We start from the raw sequence: 15041 nt of genomic DNA, 5'->3' as shown, positions 1-15041 counted from the left end.
ATGTGTACTTTTGTGAAACCAGATACATTCATCTCCGCATGCTTTAAGAGTATCAGTTCTTTTGAAAACTTTTCAGGAAAGACATCAGAGCTGATGTACCTTACAGTATATGACTCTATTGAGGATAAACGAGGGGCGAGCAAACTGAAAGAAGGGAAAGAAGAATAGCTGAGAGCCCCAGCAACAGCACAGAGCCACAGGAAGTGGCTAATGAAACTGGATCTCACAGCAGCTGTGTGTCTAGCAGAGATTTCACTGGACTGTCAGGAGGATAACAGGAGGATGTACAGCCTGGAACGCACATTACAGTTTGCAATTACAAAATGGTTACAGGACTTTTTTTAAAGGGCTACTTCACAGAAAAAAAAAAATTAAAATAAACAAGGTGTGTTTGAAAAAAGTATGCATATACTTGAAATTAGCTCAGTCCTGTAGGGCATTTTCAATAAAGATTTTGTCATGCAGATTTTCCCTTTGCAGTATTCATGATGACAGAGAAGGTGTTCAGCTGGTCCAGTTGAATTATTAGAAATGTAGTTATGTTGATTTACCAGCTAAAATCAAAGAAGTGGTCTCTGAAATTACAGAAGTGGTGCAAAATGGAAGCAATTGAAGTGGTCCTGAGATATGCTTCAGAATCAAACATGGGGAACTCTTAACTTACTTCCTCAATTCACCAGTTCTTGAGGAGTTACCAAAATATCACATGAACAGGACAGGCTTTGAAATGCTTTCCAGGTCTGTGGGCTGAAAGGAAGGAATTTTTCACAAAGAAGAGTAAAATGAAACCTGTAGTGTGAGGAGGAACCATCCCACTTTCTAATTCATCATACATAAAAGCCAAGCACCAGCCACAAATTGAGCTGGGATTACTGCAAGTCTTTTAATAAACGACAGCCTTTCTAGGGCAGAGCCTTTGTCAAAGACTATCTGGAGTCTCATTTGAGTGTGACAGGGAGTAAGATCATGCGCATTTCATTACTACATAGGTAATTTGTGTGATACAGTCTTAGGTTTTGAGGAGCTAATTGATACTGCTGTGGATGTAGCCCTCCTCAAAGGGCATGCTGGTTTGAGAATTTGATAAAATTTCTCATAAAGGCAGGCTTTTCATCCTGAACTGAGGCCCCTGCTGCTATAGCTACTTGCTATTGTCTTCCAAGCTAACCATTATAAAGCCAGTGCTGCCATGTCTATACCATATTGATCCCTTAAAAATGCACTTGATTTCCTTGGACTTTAACTATTTGAGGTTTCCAAGGTAGTCTATTCTACACATCTGCAATACGGCAGTTTGACTCTGAACACAGGATTAATGGCTATAATGGGAATGGCAAACATGCCAGGGAGTGTGGTGGGCAGAAAGTTTCCTGTCCTGCTGCAGGTTTGAAATGAGTAAGAGGAGCTAAGACTCATATCAAGGAGGAAGACCCATCCTAGATGAATTCCTTGCAGTATTCATTAATGTTACTAAAATCTGGACAAGTTAGTATCTTGAAAGCTTTCTTAAATCCCTGGAAATTCCAGACCAATCCATATAGCCTGTTTGTCTAATCTGTCACTTTCACCGTCATTCAGGGAGACAAAGTTAGGTGAGCTGCTCTGAAAGCACCTAAGGCATGAAATTCTCTCCTGAGGTGCTTGTCTCTTTTCTTGACACCAAAGGGAACTTAGCTCATGAGTCAGGACAAGCTTATAATTTTTAGCTAGGTAAAAGTACATGAAATGACTGCAGTGTGGTTAAACCCCTCCAGTTCATTGTTGCAACAAGCCAAAACAGTTGTGGTAGGCAAATTAAGTCAACTGCTACTGATGCCCAGCTGCTTGCTCCTACCCAGATCCCTGAGGCTATTGCTCCTCAGTTCTGATTGTGTAAATAATTGTCAGTGAGCTCTGGGTTTGTGAATGAACCAGGGGGAAAAAATGGCAGAACAGAGAATTCTGGGGTGGAAACCAAAAAAATGTGAATCAGCAGCAACTGGACTACATCATCTGTCCTTGACTGAAGTTTTAGTTATGTCTTGAGCCTCAACCCTGCATGTCAGAGTATTCTGGGTTATTATGAAAGTTGTCTTACCTAAGGAAAGGGAAAGAGTGTTTCTCCCCTGTATGTGAGCACAAGAGAAGCAGAAAAAGCCTGTGGTAACTCCTCAGGCAGGCAGTGTGAAGCAACAACACCATGAGGTTCTTTAATGGCAAATCTGAGAAATCAGCTGTGTTGCCTGTGTGACAACTCAGCACCACACAGTAATAAAGGGGAGGTTTTAAACAATTTAAGCTCTGAGACCCTCTCAGTTAGTTATACTGTGACAGATTTCCAGAAATACCTTCCTGCCATCTGCAGAGAAAATGCTCAGTGGTAGGTCATGAAAGAAAAGCAGTATGTGTATATATTCAGCTCCAGCTGAACAGCTCTTATTTTTTCACTGTTTTTTTAATACACAAGATGCTACAAATAATATTCTGATGATATTATGTTGCTCCTCGTCCCCTGAATCCCTAGTGGGTTAAAAGCTGCAAGCTCTGTGTGCACTCACATCCCCTGGAAGAACTACAGTAATATGCAAATGGAACATGTCATCACTAATTCCTGGGAAAGACTGAGAAAATATACAAAAAGTTTAATGAACGGAAGAAGAAAGAGAAGTGGTAACTGACATTTCTAGCTAGGGAATATGACAATCAGCAGCAGGGCTACCAGCCAAATCCTCTTATAGGCCCAAAAATGCTAAAAGCTTTAGCTGAGTGTAAACAAATGCCATGTTCGGTGAAAAGCAGTCTTGAGGGACAGATCTGTTAACCATCAGTGGGCATGTTTCATCTCACCGCTCCTTGCACTCAGTTAAAGGGAGCTTTGTGTACCTGCCTACAGACAGGAGCTGCAGCTCTGTGATGCAGGAAACCATTGCCTTCCCCTCAGGCCTAAAATGGAAGACTATAGCTACTGCCTACATATATAAAATATAATAAGGATAATATAGACCATTTATAAACACAGAATTCTTCAAACGCCTTCCCTTAGGCTACCACTTTTAAATTTAAACACCAAGAGAACAAGGGAAATGTCAAATTCAGGTGAAAACTGAGAATAGATTTATTTTTTTAATTTAGTGTATGAAGTGACCCCTAAGTCTTGTTACATTAGCCTGCAATAGCATGAAGCATTGTTTATTGCTTAAAAAAATTAAATCATGCCTCTAAAACATGTGCAAGGTGAAGCAGAAGCCCAGGAAAGTACTTAACTTTTTGTTTCACCCTCAGCTCGGGAGCAGTCCCACTGCAGGCAATGGCAGTGTTCGTGTACTTGATGTCCTGCCTGTGGTTTGATGTACCTTTGCCTTGGGCCACAGTGACCTTCACCCATGAGAGAAGCCAGACTTTTCCCTTTTGAGTAACTATGTTCTTCATGCCTGCACACGCCAAAAGCCAAGTCATTCAGATGACCCAGAGTTCCCAAAATGTTGATCAAAATGCCACTTGTTTGCAGTCAGTGAGCTGTTCAGCTAGTGAATCAAAGCATCTCAAAGCAGATATTTAACAGGTTTCATTGATTTAAACAGATTTTTTTATTTCTTCTGAGTTATTTAACTCAAAATATTTACAGAAAGGGAGAGCAAAGTCTGACTACACTGTTTTAGGGGGGAACATTGGATTTTAGCTGTCTACCACTACCTCAGAAGAGGTTTTAGCGAGGTGGCTACAGCCTCGTTCAAGGTAGTGATAGACAAGCCCCAAGCTGCACAGGGGGAGATTTAAACTGGATATTAGGATCATTTTCTTCACCTGAAGGATTGACAAGTAGAGGACCAGGCTGCCCAGGGAAGTGGTGGAGTCACCCTGGAAGCATTTACAAGACATGTGGATGTTACACTTATGAACATAGTTTAGTTCATAAGTGTAACATCCACATGGTGGACTTGGCAGTGCTGGGTTAACATCTGGAGTCCATGATGTTGGAGGTCTTTTTCAAAGTAAACCGTTCTGTAAGTCTGTTGTTCTACAACTTGGTGATCTCCAGAATGGTCCCTTCCAACTTCATCTATTCTGTGTAACTTTAAATCAAAATCTACAAGAAGCTAAACAATTCTCACTAGGAATTGCTCAGACCGTGCTTGCTGTACTAGATCTCCCTCCTGCAGCTGTAACTTGCTGGAATCAACCCACTGACACAGAGCACTATCATGTCAGTGGCGATCTGTGTAGCCACAGTGGCTGAGCAATGAGGAGTGCTGACCAAAATCTGCTCAAGAATTACTGCAAACCAGTTCCAGGGACTGCAGAATCCACTGCAAGCTCCACTTGCTTTATTTGCCTATCACAGTAATCAACCTGTAGTTAACCTACTGACGACCTGTGGTTCAGTACATTAAAATAATTACAGTTTGATGAACCAACTCTTAAAAAAGTGCTTTCAGCCAGAAAAAGATGTGTTTGAAAAGTAACACAAATCATACACTCAGGTCAAATCAATGTACTTTTCTGGGACTGTTTGGCAATAGTTTGAGTGGAGCTCTCTCACAGCTGCACTTTTTTTCATCCAACATTGTTTTGAGGATATCTCACCTGCAGACTAGGAGTGTTTACAGGTATTTGCCAGTTTATTTTTTTTCTTGATAATTTCTCAATGCTAAAAAGTTTATCTTGCTAGCTCTTCTCTACAGTGGAAAATTTTCTTGTGATACCTAAAGGTAGCACATTAATGACTATTGATATAATCTGAGTCTTGAAACACAATCTCTGAAGATTCACATGGCTTCAGGCTTTTAATTTCCAATCTGAAGAAATTATTCCATAGTTCCTAATCTCAGCACCCCTGGGTTATAGTGACATATCTGTGGATTACCCACAAGGCCTAAGAAGTAACCCAGATGGATGAATTTAAATTAAACCATCCGTGATGGTTGGTGTCGCCCAGATCTTTGACCTTGCTACTGGCCAGAGCTGCATAGTCAGCAGTGCCTGGGTGAGATTCCCAGGCTTCATCCCCATCCTGACCACATGCTGCTGCCTCTTGCCTTCCCACAGCATGACCTGGACCTCTTAACCTTCCTGGAGTAGCAAATGTGGTGAGCCATCACTGCTTCTTGCCAGGAAAGCAAAATGCAGTGCCTGCCTGACTCAGACTGTCTGGAATGGGCACACTTCCTTCTGCTGAGCATCCTTGAGGAGAATTATTCTGGGTCTCTGTTACAAAAGTAAAAACAAAACCCCAACCCTACTCCCCTCACCTCCACCCAAAACCAGAGTAGCAATACAAACCAGCATTTTGTTACTTGAAAGCCATGAGCTTGCCTTTCCTGACTGCCTGCCAGAATACTGTCTCTGGCAAAATGTATTCACAGCCCAAAAATGCAAACTTGGGCCAAATGTATTCACTTTAAGAGTCATATCTGTACTCAGAAGTGACTCCATTTTAAGGTATTATCACCTGTAAACATAGAGTTGCATTGATGCAGTGTAGATCTACCTCAGGGATAAAGTATGCTTTGGATTGGTTACTACCTTCATTATATCCACTAATCCATCTTTCCTAAAACTCTTTGTAACAACTGGAACCACTCTGAGAAATTTAAAACTACCTTTTTCACATTCAAAAATTATTAAGTGGCCAAAAGAGGTATCTCTCCTTTCTCCTTCAGAGATGAACTTGCCTTTGCAGAGCTGGACAGGGAAAAGTCCTCTTGCCCCACTGATTATCTGGCATAACCCTGTGCATGAGATGGCACACAACTGACTGGGACAGTTTCTGGAATGGCAGGGTGGGTAGCAGGAGGCAAGTGTCTTCCAAAATCAGTGAAACTTTGGCTAGTCCAAAAAATCACACAAAAAGACAGCTACATTCTGTTTCTTACCATAAAATGTTATGAATGTAGAGCCCACTGACTGCAGACATTGCAGTGACACTCAAGAAAAGTTCATTAAGTTAGTTAAAATATAGATCAGGAAAAGACTTGTACTACAGTCTTATGTTGCATGTTAATTTTTAATATTTTTTCCTGGCTTCTGTTTTCTTTAGGAATTTTACCTGTATCAAAGAGAAAACAGGTCAGATAATAGCAAAATACCTTTCTAAATAAGCTGTAGAAATAATTACATAGCATAGGCTTTTTCCCTCCCTCTGCCTGGAAATGGGGATTTTTTTCCATTGGTTTCTTTTGATATCATACTCCTGTCACCATTCTGAGACATATCAATAGTGTGATTAGTATCACATCTTTTTTTCCTATGTAAAAGCCTGGGAATGGCAGAACCTTCATATAAATTGTAATGCATTAGAATAATTTCTAGGGAATGTAGGACAGTACTCACACAAACACTTCCTACCTACTCAAGGAAAGTAAAATCAGCGAGACAAACAGCCACTGTAGTCCAAGTGGTAACATTCCAAATTAAGAAGTGATGCTAAGTGATTTTTTTCTTAGGAAAGCTCTGATTTAAGCTCTAAAAGTAAGGAATAGGTCAAGTAAAACATATTTTGGCAAATGGTCATGAAATGTGTACAAGTATGTACTGGCTTTGCTCTGCAAAATTTCCAAGTACCTGATGCTTTAAGTGATCATTCTTGGAATGTATTATTAAATTATAAATATGTATTTAACAAACTGAATAAGTATTTGAGGGTTTCAGTCAAGTGTAAGGAAATATCTAAGACAGTATAGCCAAAAGGAAAGTGTTTGCCCATTTTACAGTAATGGATGAGTGTGGGATTCAAAATATAGCACTGAGGTAATACAATACCATGCAGTGTATGACTAGCAAAACCATAGACATACACTGCTACGGACATGGCTGAAAATATATTTAGCACAGCTCTAGAAGATTTAAAAAATGACATTTTGGATCTTAGGTCAATGGACCAATTAATTTTCCATTCCAATAATGTACAAAATAGAAAAGTGTAATTTCTGTCTAAACAATAATTAATTTTACTGAGTATTTTTCTCTTGTGGGATATTGCAATTGGAAAAAAAACCATTTTTTACTCTTTCATTCTCATGCTTGAAAATAGATATCTTTCTATGCATAAGGTCCTTTGCTCAAATAATAGATTACAAGGGCAAAAGTTCAAATTAATGGTATAAAGAATGAGCATAAAAAAATACAACTCTCCCTAACTGAAGATTAACTCTTGTCTTGGGCAAATTTTGAAAAATAGGTACAAAAGAGTCCAGAACAGAAGAAGGAAAGCTGCTTTCTTCACAAATTAATCTAGTCTTTCATTAAGTGTAGAAATATGTTTCTTAAGCTGTTGGAATTGCAAGGTAACATTTCATTCAGATAAGAAAAAAAACCCTGATAAGGATCTGGATCTGGAGAGAGGATTGTGACTTTTGCTAAGGGAGAAGCATGACACTTCAAATTTTAATGAAATAATCAGGAATTTCATGTTACAGTATTTAAGGCACATTTCATGAATTTGGAAAAATTTGATAAAACATTTGTAAAAGCAAAGAAGTATATTTTTTACATCTTGAACTGAAAAGAAAACACGCTGGCAAGGGATGAGTTTTGAGAAGAGGTACTGGTAATTTGGCACAAAAAAGGTAACTTTTAAGAAGCTTGACAAAACAACGTCAGGGTAGTCCAGCTGTAGGAATTTTTATCATAGAAACTGTCAAGTCATGAGAGCTTTTTGGTATCATATTATGGGGTATCCTTGCAACTGCTGGGAGAGGTGGTGGATTTCTTACTTCTGAGAAACATAACACTGTTGATTTTAGCTATTTCATCTCGTTGCCTCCAACTCTTTTTTTTTTTCTCCTAAATGGTTCCCCAGGATTCAGTGAGGAAGCCATGGTGGATGCACTCCAGACACTGTCCCCATCCTATGCATGTGCCTTTCCTTGCCACAGGAGAGAAAAGACAATTTTTATGGCCCTACTAATCACCTTCCTTGTGGCCAGGGCCTTTCTTCAGTGGCAAGAGAGGAGGAAAACTCCATGAGGAGCTCACTGGCAAGAGGTGGTGTCTGGTCCCCAGTCCTTCCCGTGGGGAAAAAAACCATACTAGGATGCCTTAATTCTGCCAATAAGATATAGCAAAATAGTTCAATTAGTTCAATTAATTGCCCCAGTCATACTGTCTTGCTTCCTCATCCTCTCTTTCCCAGTTACCTGAAAACAGCTGTTCTGTACTGTCTATTCTTTACTCTCCCAGTGAAAAGAAGGAACCACAAAAGTAGAATTATTTTGAATGTAGGATTTATAAAGGCAAAACTGAAGACAAGTTTTATTAACAACTGACACATTTGCAATATATTCCCTCTGTGTTACAGTAATTAACTACATAATCAGCCAGAGCAATAATGGATCCCAAACCCTCAGTATTTTTCTCTGGTGGTCCTGTGAACTGATGACTCCTGAGCTACTGACAAGTAAAAGATTTTGATCAGATTACCTGAAAGGATGCCAGAAGCATGATAAATGAAGGAAATTAGTCACTGTCCTTACAGGTCTGCCTGGCCTGTAAAGATGAGACAGTCTGCTGCTCCTGCAGACAGGAAATCACAGGATATCCCAGCCCCATGGAAATGGGGCTCTGAATGCATCACCTCCAAAATTAACATCATCAGCACAACAGGGAGGAAGAAAGAGGAAAGAATTGAGAGAACCTTTTCAATGTGTTGATTTTTTCCTTATTTACACAAGCAGTCACGAACACACTTTCAGCACAGTCAGATATTTTTCCTAAATAAAACCTACCTATGACTTTGATTTCTCTGTACAGCATGAACAGAGGCAGCTGAAGCTGGAACGAGGCCTGACCCACTGGCTCAGACTGAGAACTACATCCAGCTTCCTTCAGAGCTCAGGGCTGCTCAGAGTGAGCCATAGCTATATTATTACAAAGGGACTTACAAAGCCACTGCTGATCTAAGACACATATCCCCACAGTAATAAGCTTAGACATTTCCCGTAGATCAGGTTACAAGTGAGAATTGTACATGCATTTCTATATATTTAGATTCCTACTAACTAGGAGGTGAGTGTAAGCAGTAACCACTCTGTGGGGCCAGCTGTCCCTTTATGGTTATCAAGCCATAAAGTTCTCACATGAGAAAAGGTGTCAGTATACCTAAAGACAGCAAATCATGCAGAGGTGTTGAAGAAAGTGAAGATTTACTGCAGACATGTGCAACTGGGCATTAACTTGGCTGGAAGTCAGTGATGCCATTGAAGGAGGAAGGATTTGCTTGTCTCACAGGCTGTGGTATTTTACACATTTTCTGATGCATTTTTTCATAGCAGAAAACCATATGTAAATCTTTTTTAAAAACATGGTAAAGATAATTGTTGTGTTTTGGAGGTGCAGGAGAGAGGCTGAGAGGAGTGCTGGCTGCTGGCAAAACCATGGCAATGGGATGGTGGGGGGGGGAAGAGGAGGTGAAGGTTTTTTCCAAGGACAGCCATGGTGGCACAAAGAGCCTGCAGAGCAGAGCAGATGTCAGTTTTCAGTCCCATTGCAGATGAATCATGGTTTAAAAGTGGCAGCAATGCTCCTTCAGTCCTCTGAAGGGTGCAGGTATGAGCACAGCCTTTTGAACCTCTGGCATCAGAAATCTGTCTGTATCCTGAGTGAGGAGACTTAGACATTGTTATGAGATCAGATAAAGAAATTAATGAGTGAAGAGGCTGTGAGAGTCCAGATTTGAGATTTATAAATTATATTCATGGATATACCAAAGAAGCAGGGCCAAATGTTGCTCTGTTAGAAATAGTGTAAATCCTTATGGACTCCCTGGAAGTCAGTGAATCTTGTTCCAGAATTGTGCAGGCTTGTCCCTCTATATTTGTTAACATACTTAATTAAATCTTGTTCTAATTTGAGTAACATACTGTGCTGGAAAACTACAATCAAAGCTAGCCACAAAGTTATAGAAATGCAGGTACTAGGCACAGAATAAGCCCAAACTGGCATTTTGTTTTGTGAGAATGTGCTAAAAAGGAAAAGATTTTAGCCAATACATTTTCTCCACAGAATACGGTATTTTGCTGAAAAGAAAAATACTTGCTAGGAAATATTGTAATTCATCTTGTTTAAATAGTATTTTTTCTGTGCAAATTGAGAACAATACATACATTTTGAAATATAGGTTTGAATTGCAACATCTTGATATTATCTAAAATGAGGCCTTGATATAAATTGGAGATATAATAGTTGTACTTAGGAAGATATCAGCCTTCTGATTAAAATGTCCACCTTCTTGGTGGACAAAACAGTCAAGAAGACAAATTGTTCAGCATTTGTCATACAATTAAATACTTCAGCTATCCTTACTTTAAGTGCAACAACAAATAATGTGGCAATGAATCTAATGAACCCATTGTAACAATCAAATTCTGTCTCTGACATGAGTCAGAGAATCTTATTGCAATTCACACACAGATAAAACTGCTAATGAAACTTACCACAAATAAAAAAAAGCCAGCTATTTATTCCTGGAGACATTCCTGTGAGAGATGTATTTTCTATATCTGGTAAAATTTGTGCTTTATGGAATCAAGATCATAGCCTGATCTTGGTGTGCTTAAATTCAGAGTAAGCTGCATGTGTGCTACAGGAAAAATAGACTATTAGAGCAAAATTTGTTACTTATTTCTGTAAGTATTAGAGCATTTATCCCTATAAGTCTGGATTTCCTCTTACAAAAGATGGTACAGAGTATATTTAATTTAGAAAAATTAAAATCCCCAGTACACACTGCATTTTTGTGTCAATATTTTTAGGTGAAAAATAACATTCTTGAGACATTTTTTTGCATTTCTCAAATGCCACCTATTTTATTAAACCCTTTATGTAAAACCGCATCAGTGTTACTGAGGGAAAATTATACCCCCACCAATTTAGATATAGTCAAATCAAAACCATTTTCACAAATGACTGGCAGATTTTTGCATTTGGTTTACATGGTTGGGCATGTTTGTTTTCATTACTCAGTTATTTCTAATGAGTACATTTGTTTAGACTATGAGGAACTAAAATAATTGTAAATATTCTCTTGTTATTGAAAGAAGAACTCAAATTCTTATCAGAATACATTGATATGTATAAAAAGGATAAGAGACTGTTTGGTTTTTTTAAATGGAAAGGCTTCAACATATAGGAATTTCATACATTTTTCCTAAACCAGACTCCCTGGGCTTTTCAGCAAATACCCAGTTGAAGAAGATTAGCTGGAAAAGGGAAATAACTAGAAAATCTGGGAGCAACTCTGATCCACCATTCCAGCTTCCAACTCAACAAGGACAAAGGAATCCATAGGTTATTTCAAAATATGTCTGAGACTACTGAGTTTCACAAGGATTTTCCAGCAGTTGCAAAGGTATCAGTTTTGTCCCATTCTCCCTTCTTGCAGTGAACGTAGCTCCTTGAGTCTGAAACTAATTTATTTGCCACAATAAAATTATCACACACACAAAGTCTGTCAGACCTAAGTTTGGAAATCCTTACTCAGATCTAATTAGGCAAAAGCCTGGCTCTAATTAGAAAAAAAAAATCATATATTCCCAATTCACCTACAGTACTTCACACAGAGCACAATTACGTTCTCCAGTGGAAACAAATTTTAGTCTTCCACCACAAATAAGAAAACCCACTGTGTGAAAGATAATCTGCTGAAATGAAGAGCTCTTCAACTTACTTGAGTTCTAAACTAACACAAATATTCCTAATATTAGATTTTATGTAAGAAGCAAAACTCCCAAACTGTTTAACTAAGAGCATATGCCTGAGAATTCTTGTGGTTATACACCATATTTCTGATGCTTGTCCTATACATCAGGCTTCCCATTAATTTCTTTGGAATAAGGATTTCCCTCATAGTACTCTTTATGGTACTAAACAGTTTCACTAAGTTCACTTCCTAGTTTTTCATCTATGTCACATTCCTTCATAGCAAATGCAATAAAAAACTCAAGTCTCAATTTTTGCTGATATTTATGTACTATGCCCATAAAAAGTAATTTAACTGCTCATGTGAGTAAAAATTTGGCCTCCTGATTTGTATCAGATATGCAGAAGACAGTCTCAACATTTCATCACTCTTGTAATTTAATAAAAATTACTGTATGCTGAAGAGAAAAGGCTGAATACAAGAGATTCCTCTGCCAGACTGGTAAAAGCTTAGAGCAAGTGTACAGATTTAGACTGAAGAAACACACAGGCACTTGTGCCATGCTTCAGTTCATCTGGCATGTGCAAAGAACCATAATTACAAACACAGGAATGTCTGACATGTACTTGCCCACATAGCGCTGTTGTATCTCTGCCAGAACAGGCAGTAAATATATCACTGGCAAGTTACAGTAGAGATAATATGAAAACAATTATCATGGGTAATTTCAGGCACTTCTGCAGGGTATTCATGTTTGCTGGCCCATACAAACTCATTTTCCCCAAATTCTAACCTATTTGAAGGAGATAGGTTTGAGAGTTTAGCTTAAACACCAATATTAACCCACTTTTCAGCTGTCAAGTGATTAAAAGAAGAGGGAGATGAAGAAGAACAGAGGGGACAGCAAAGATTGTTAATCATAGAAAGGCTATAAATTAGGCTGAAAGTCCGCTTCAGGTGACTGAAAACTGTTTTCAATGGAGCTCAGGTATACCAGCAAAAAAAAATGAGCTGGAGAGACATTGTGTTGTTAAATAATCACTATGGAAGTGAAGCTCACCAATTTGTGTGAGCTCATCTCTGTTTTCCTATAGACTGGAAGAATGCTATTCTATTGCAAAACCATTACAAAGGCTTCCTCTTAGTTAGAAATCCACCTTCTCCAAAGGAAGTGAAATAGCATGAGTAATGAACAGCACAAGATGGCAAATCTGGGAGCGGTGGGAGGATGAAAAGTTTGTAGAATTTTCTGGCATTTTTGAAGCTATTAAGAAACACATGAAAGGTATCAAATATAAAATTCCAAGACAATTGTCTTAATATTCACCTTCACATGCATATAAATTACTGTTCAGGATATTCACCAATGCAAATCTAAATGGAAAAGTCACTGAATTGCAGCTGTTCCTCAAAATAGATGAACATGTTCCAACACATAAACAGAACTTTATGTTTTCACCATCACTGTAACTACCTACAAAATACACCACCCTGCCCCCCCCCCCAAAAAAAAAGGGGAGAGAAGTCCTTTTCTTTTCACTAGATTATTAAGTACTAAATTACAATTTACAGTATGTGTAATACAGACCTGGTTTCTGTAGCATGTGAGATATCAGGGAATGGTTGAAAAATATGCATGTCTGTGATTTGTCCAAGTTTTGTGGGCAATAAACAGTCTCCTATAGGAAGCCATATAAGGCTATTTATGACTGCAGGCAAACTATTCTGTCAGTAGCCTGGCCTAGCCTTCAGCATGTGATTATAGGATCCAAAGAATTTTATGTAGAAGCCTAAACCTATATGTGTCTTTCACTGTGAGATGTGTGCACTCACAATGCGATGAGTGCAGCTCTGAAATCACCCTGTAGTCAATTCTTTTCCTAATTTATTAAACTGGGATCTAAGGTTTATCACAATTGTCTGTTTGGTGGATGTTTCTCAGATCCTCTACATAGTTCCTGAACAGAGTGAGCAACATACATACAAATCATTTGAATACATGGGGGTTTAGAGGCATTACAGATAAATTGCCAAAGATAAGCAGCTCTGCAAATGAGCCAACTGCTTTCTACCAAGGCTTTCTACCAAGCAGCCAATGCTGTGTGACAGGCACTTGCCATGTCAGGGCGGGGTGCACCCAAGGATCTCCAGTTATGCAGAGTCACCTGTCTGGGCAGAGGGCAGGCCTGAGCAGCTGTGGCAGAGCAGGGTGGGGCCAAAGGGGAGCCAACTCCCTTCGAAAGGAGACTCTGGCCAAGCCAGCCACCTGCTCAGCTGGTGCTACCAAAGAGCTGAAATGTGGCTCAAAATCAATCTGATTTCCAGCAGATTTATTGTTGTTTAATTTTCTGTTCAAAGCATAGTACTGAGCTGGTGGAAGAATACACATTAGTATTCAGATTTTCAAATATTTCAGGATCTGACATTGGGCCCAGATTTTTCTGAAGTTCATATTCAGACACCCAAGTTTTTATAAATGTTCAAAACCATAGAATCATAGAATGGTTTAGATTGAAAGGGACCTTAAAGATCATCTAGTTTCAACCCCATGGGTGAAGACACCTTTCACTAGACCAGTTTGCTCAGAGCTGCATCCAACCTGGCCTTGAACACTTCCAGGGATGGGGCATCTACAACTTCTCTTGGCAGCCTGTTCCAGTGCCTCACCACTCTCACAGGAAATAATTTCTTCTGAATATCTAATTCAAACCTATACTCTTTTAGTTTGAATCCATCCCCCCCTCATCCTGTCACTACATGCCCTTGTAAAAAGTCCCTCTCCATCTTTCTTGTAGTCTCCCTTCAGGTACTGAAAGGCCACACTTAGGTCGCCCTGAAGGCTTCTCTTTTTCAGGCTGAACAACCCTGACTCTGTCCTGGCCTTTCCTCATACGAGAGGTGCTCTGTCCCTCTAATTATCTTGGTGGCCCTTGTCTGGAGTTGCCACAGCAAGCTGATGTCCTCCCTGTGCTGGCGACCCCAGAGATTATGCAGCACTGCAAGTGAGGTCTCACAAGAGCTGAGCAGAGGGGCAGAATCCCCTCCCTCACCCTCCTGGCCACACTGCTTTGGATGCAGCCCAGGATACATTTGGCTTTCTGGGCTGTGAGTGCACCTTGCCAGCTCATATCCAGCCTCTCACCCACCAGCACCCATAAGTCCTTCTCAGCAGAGCTGCTCTGGATCTGATCATCCCCCAGCCCGAGCTGATTCTGGGTGTTGCCCCAACCCAGGTGGAGCACTTTGCTCTGGGTCTTGTTAAACTTCATGAGATTTTCAAGGACCCACTTCTCGAGCTTGTCCAGGTTCCTCTGGATAGCTTCATGTGTGACAATTGCACCACTCAGCTTGGTGTCATCTGCAAATTTGCTGAGGCTGAACTCAATCCCTTGGTCTATGTCATAAATGAAGATGTCACAGAATAAGC

Source organism: Lichenostomus cassidix, chromosome 2 (assembly GCF_008360975.1).
Source record: "Lichenostomus cassidix isolate B80296 chromosome 2, HeHo_3.0, whole genome shotgun sequence".
Taxonomy (NCBI): domain Eukaryota; kingdom Metazoa; phylum Chordata; class Aves; order Passeriformes; family Meliphagidae; genus Lichenostomus; species Lichenostomus cassidix.
Note: the sequence above shows the minus strand (reverse complement) of the source record.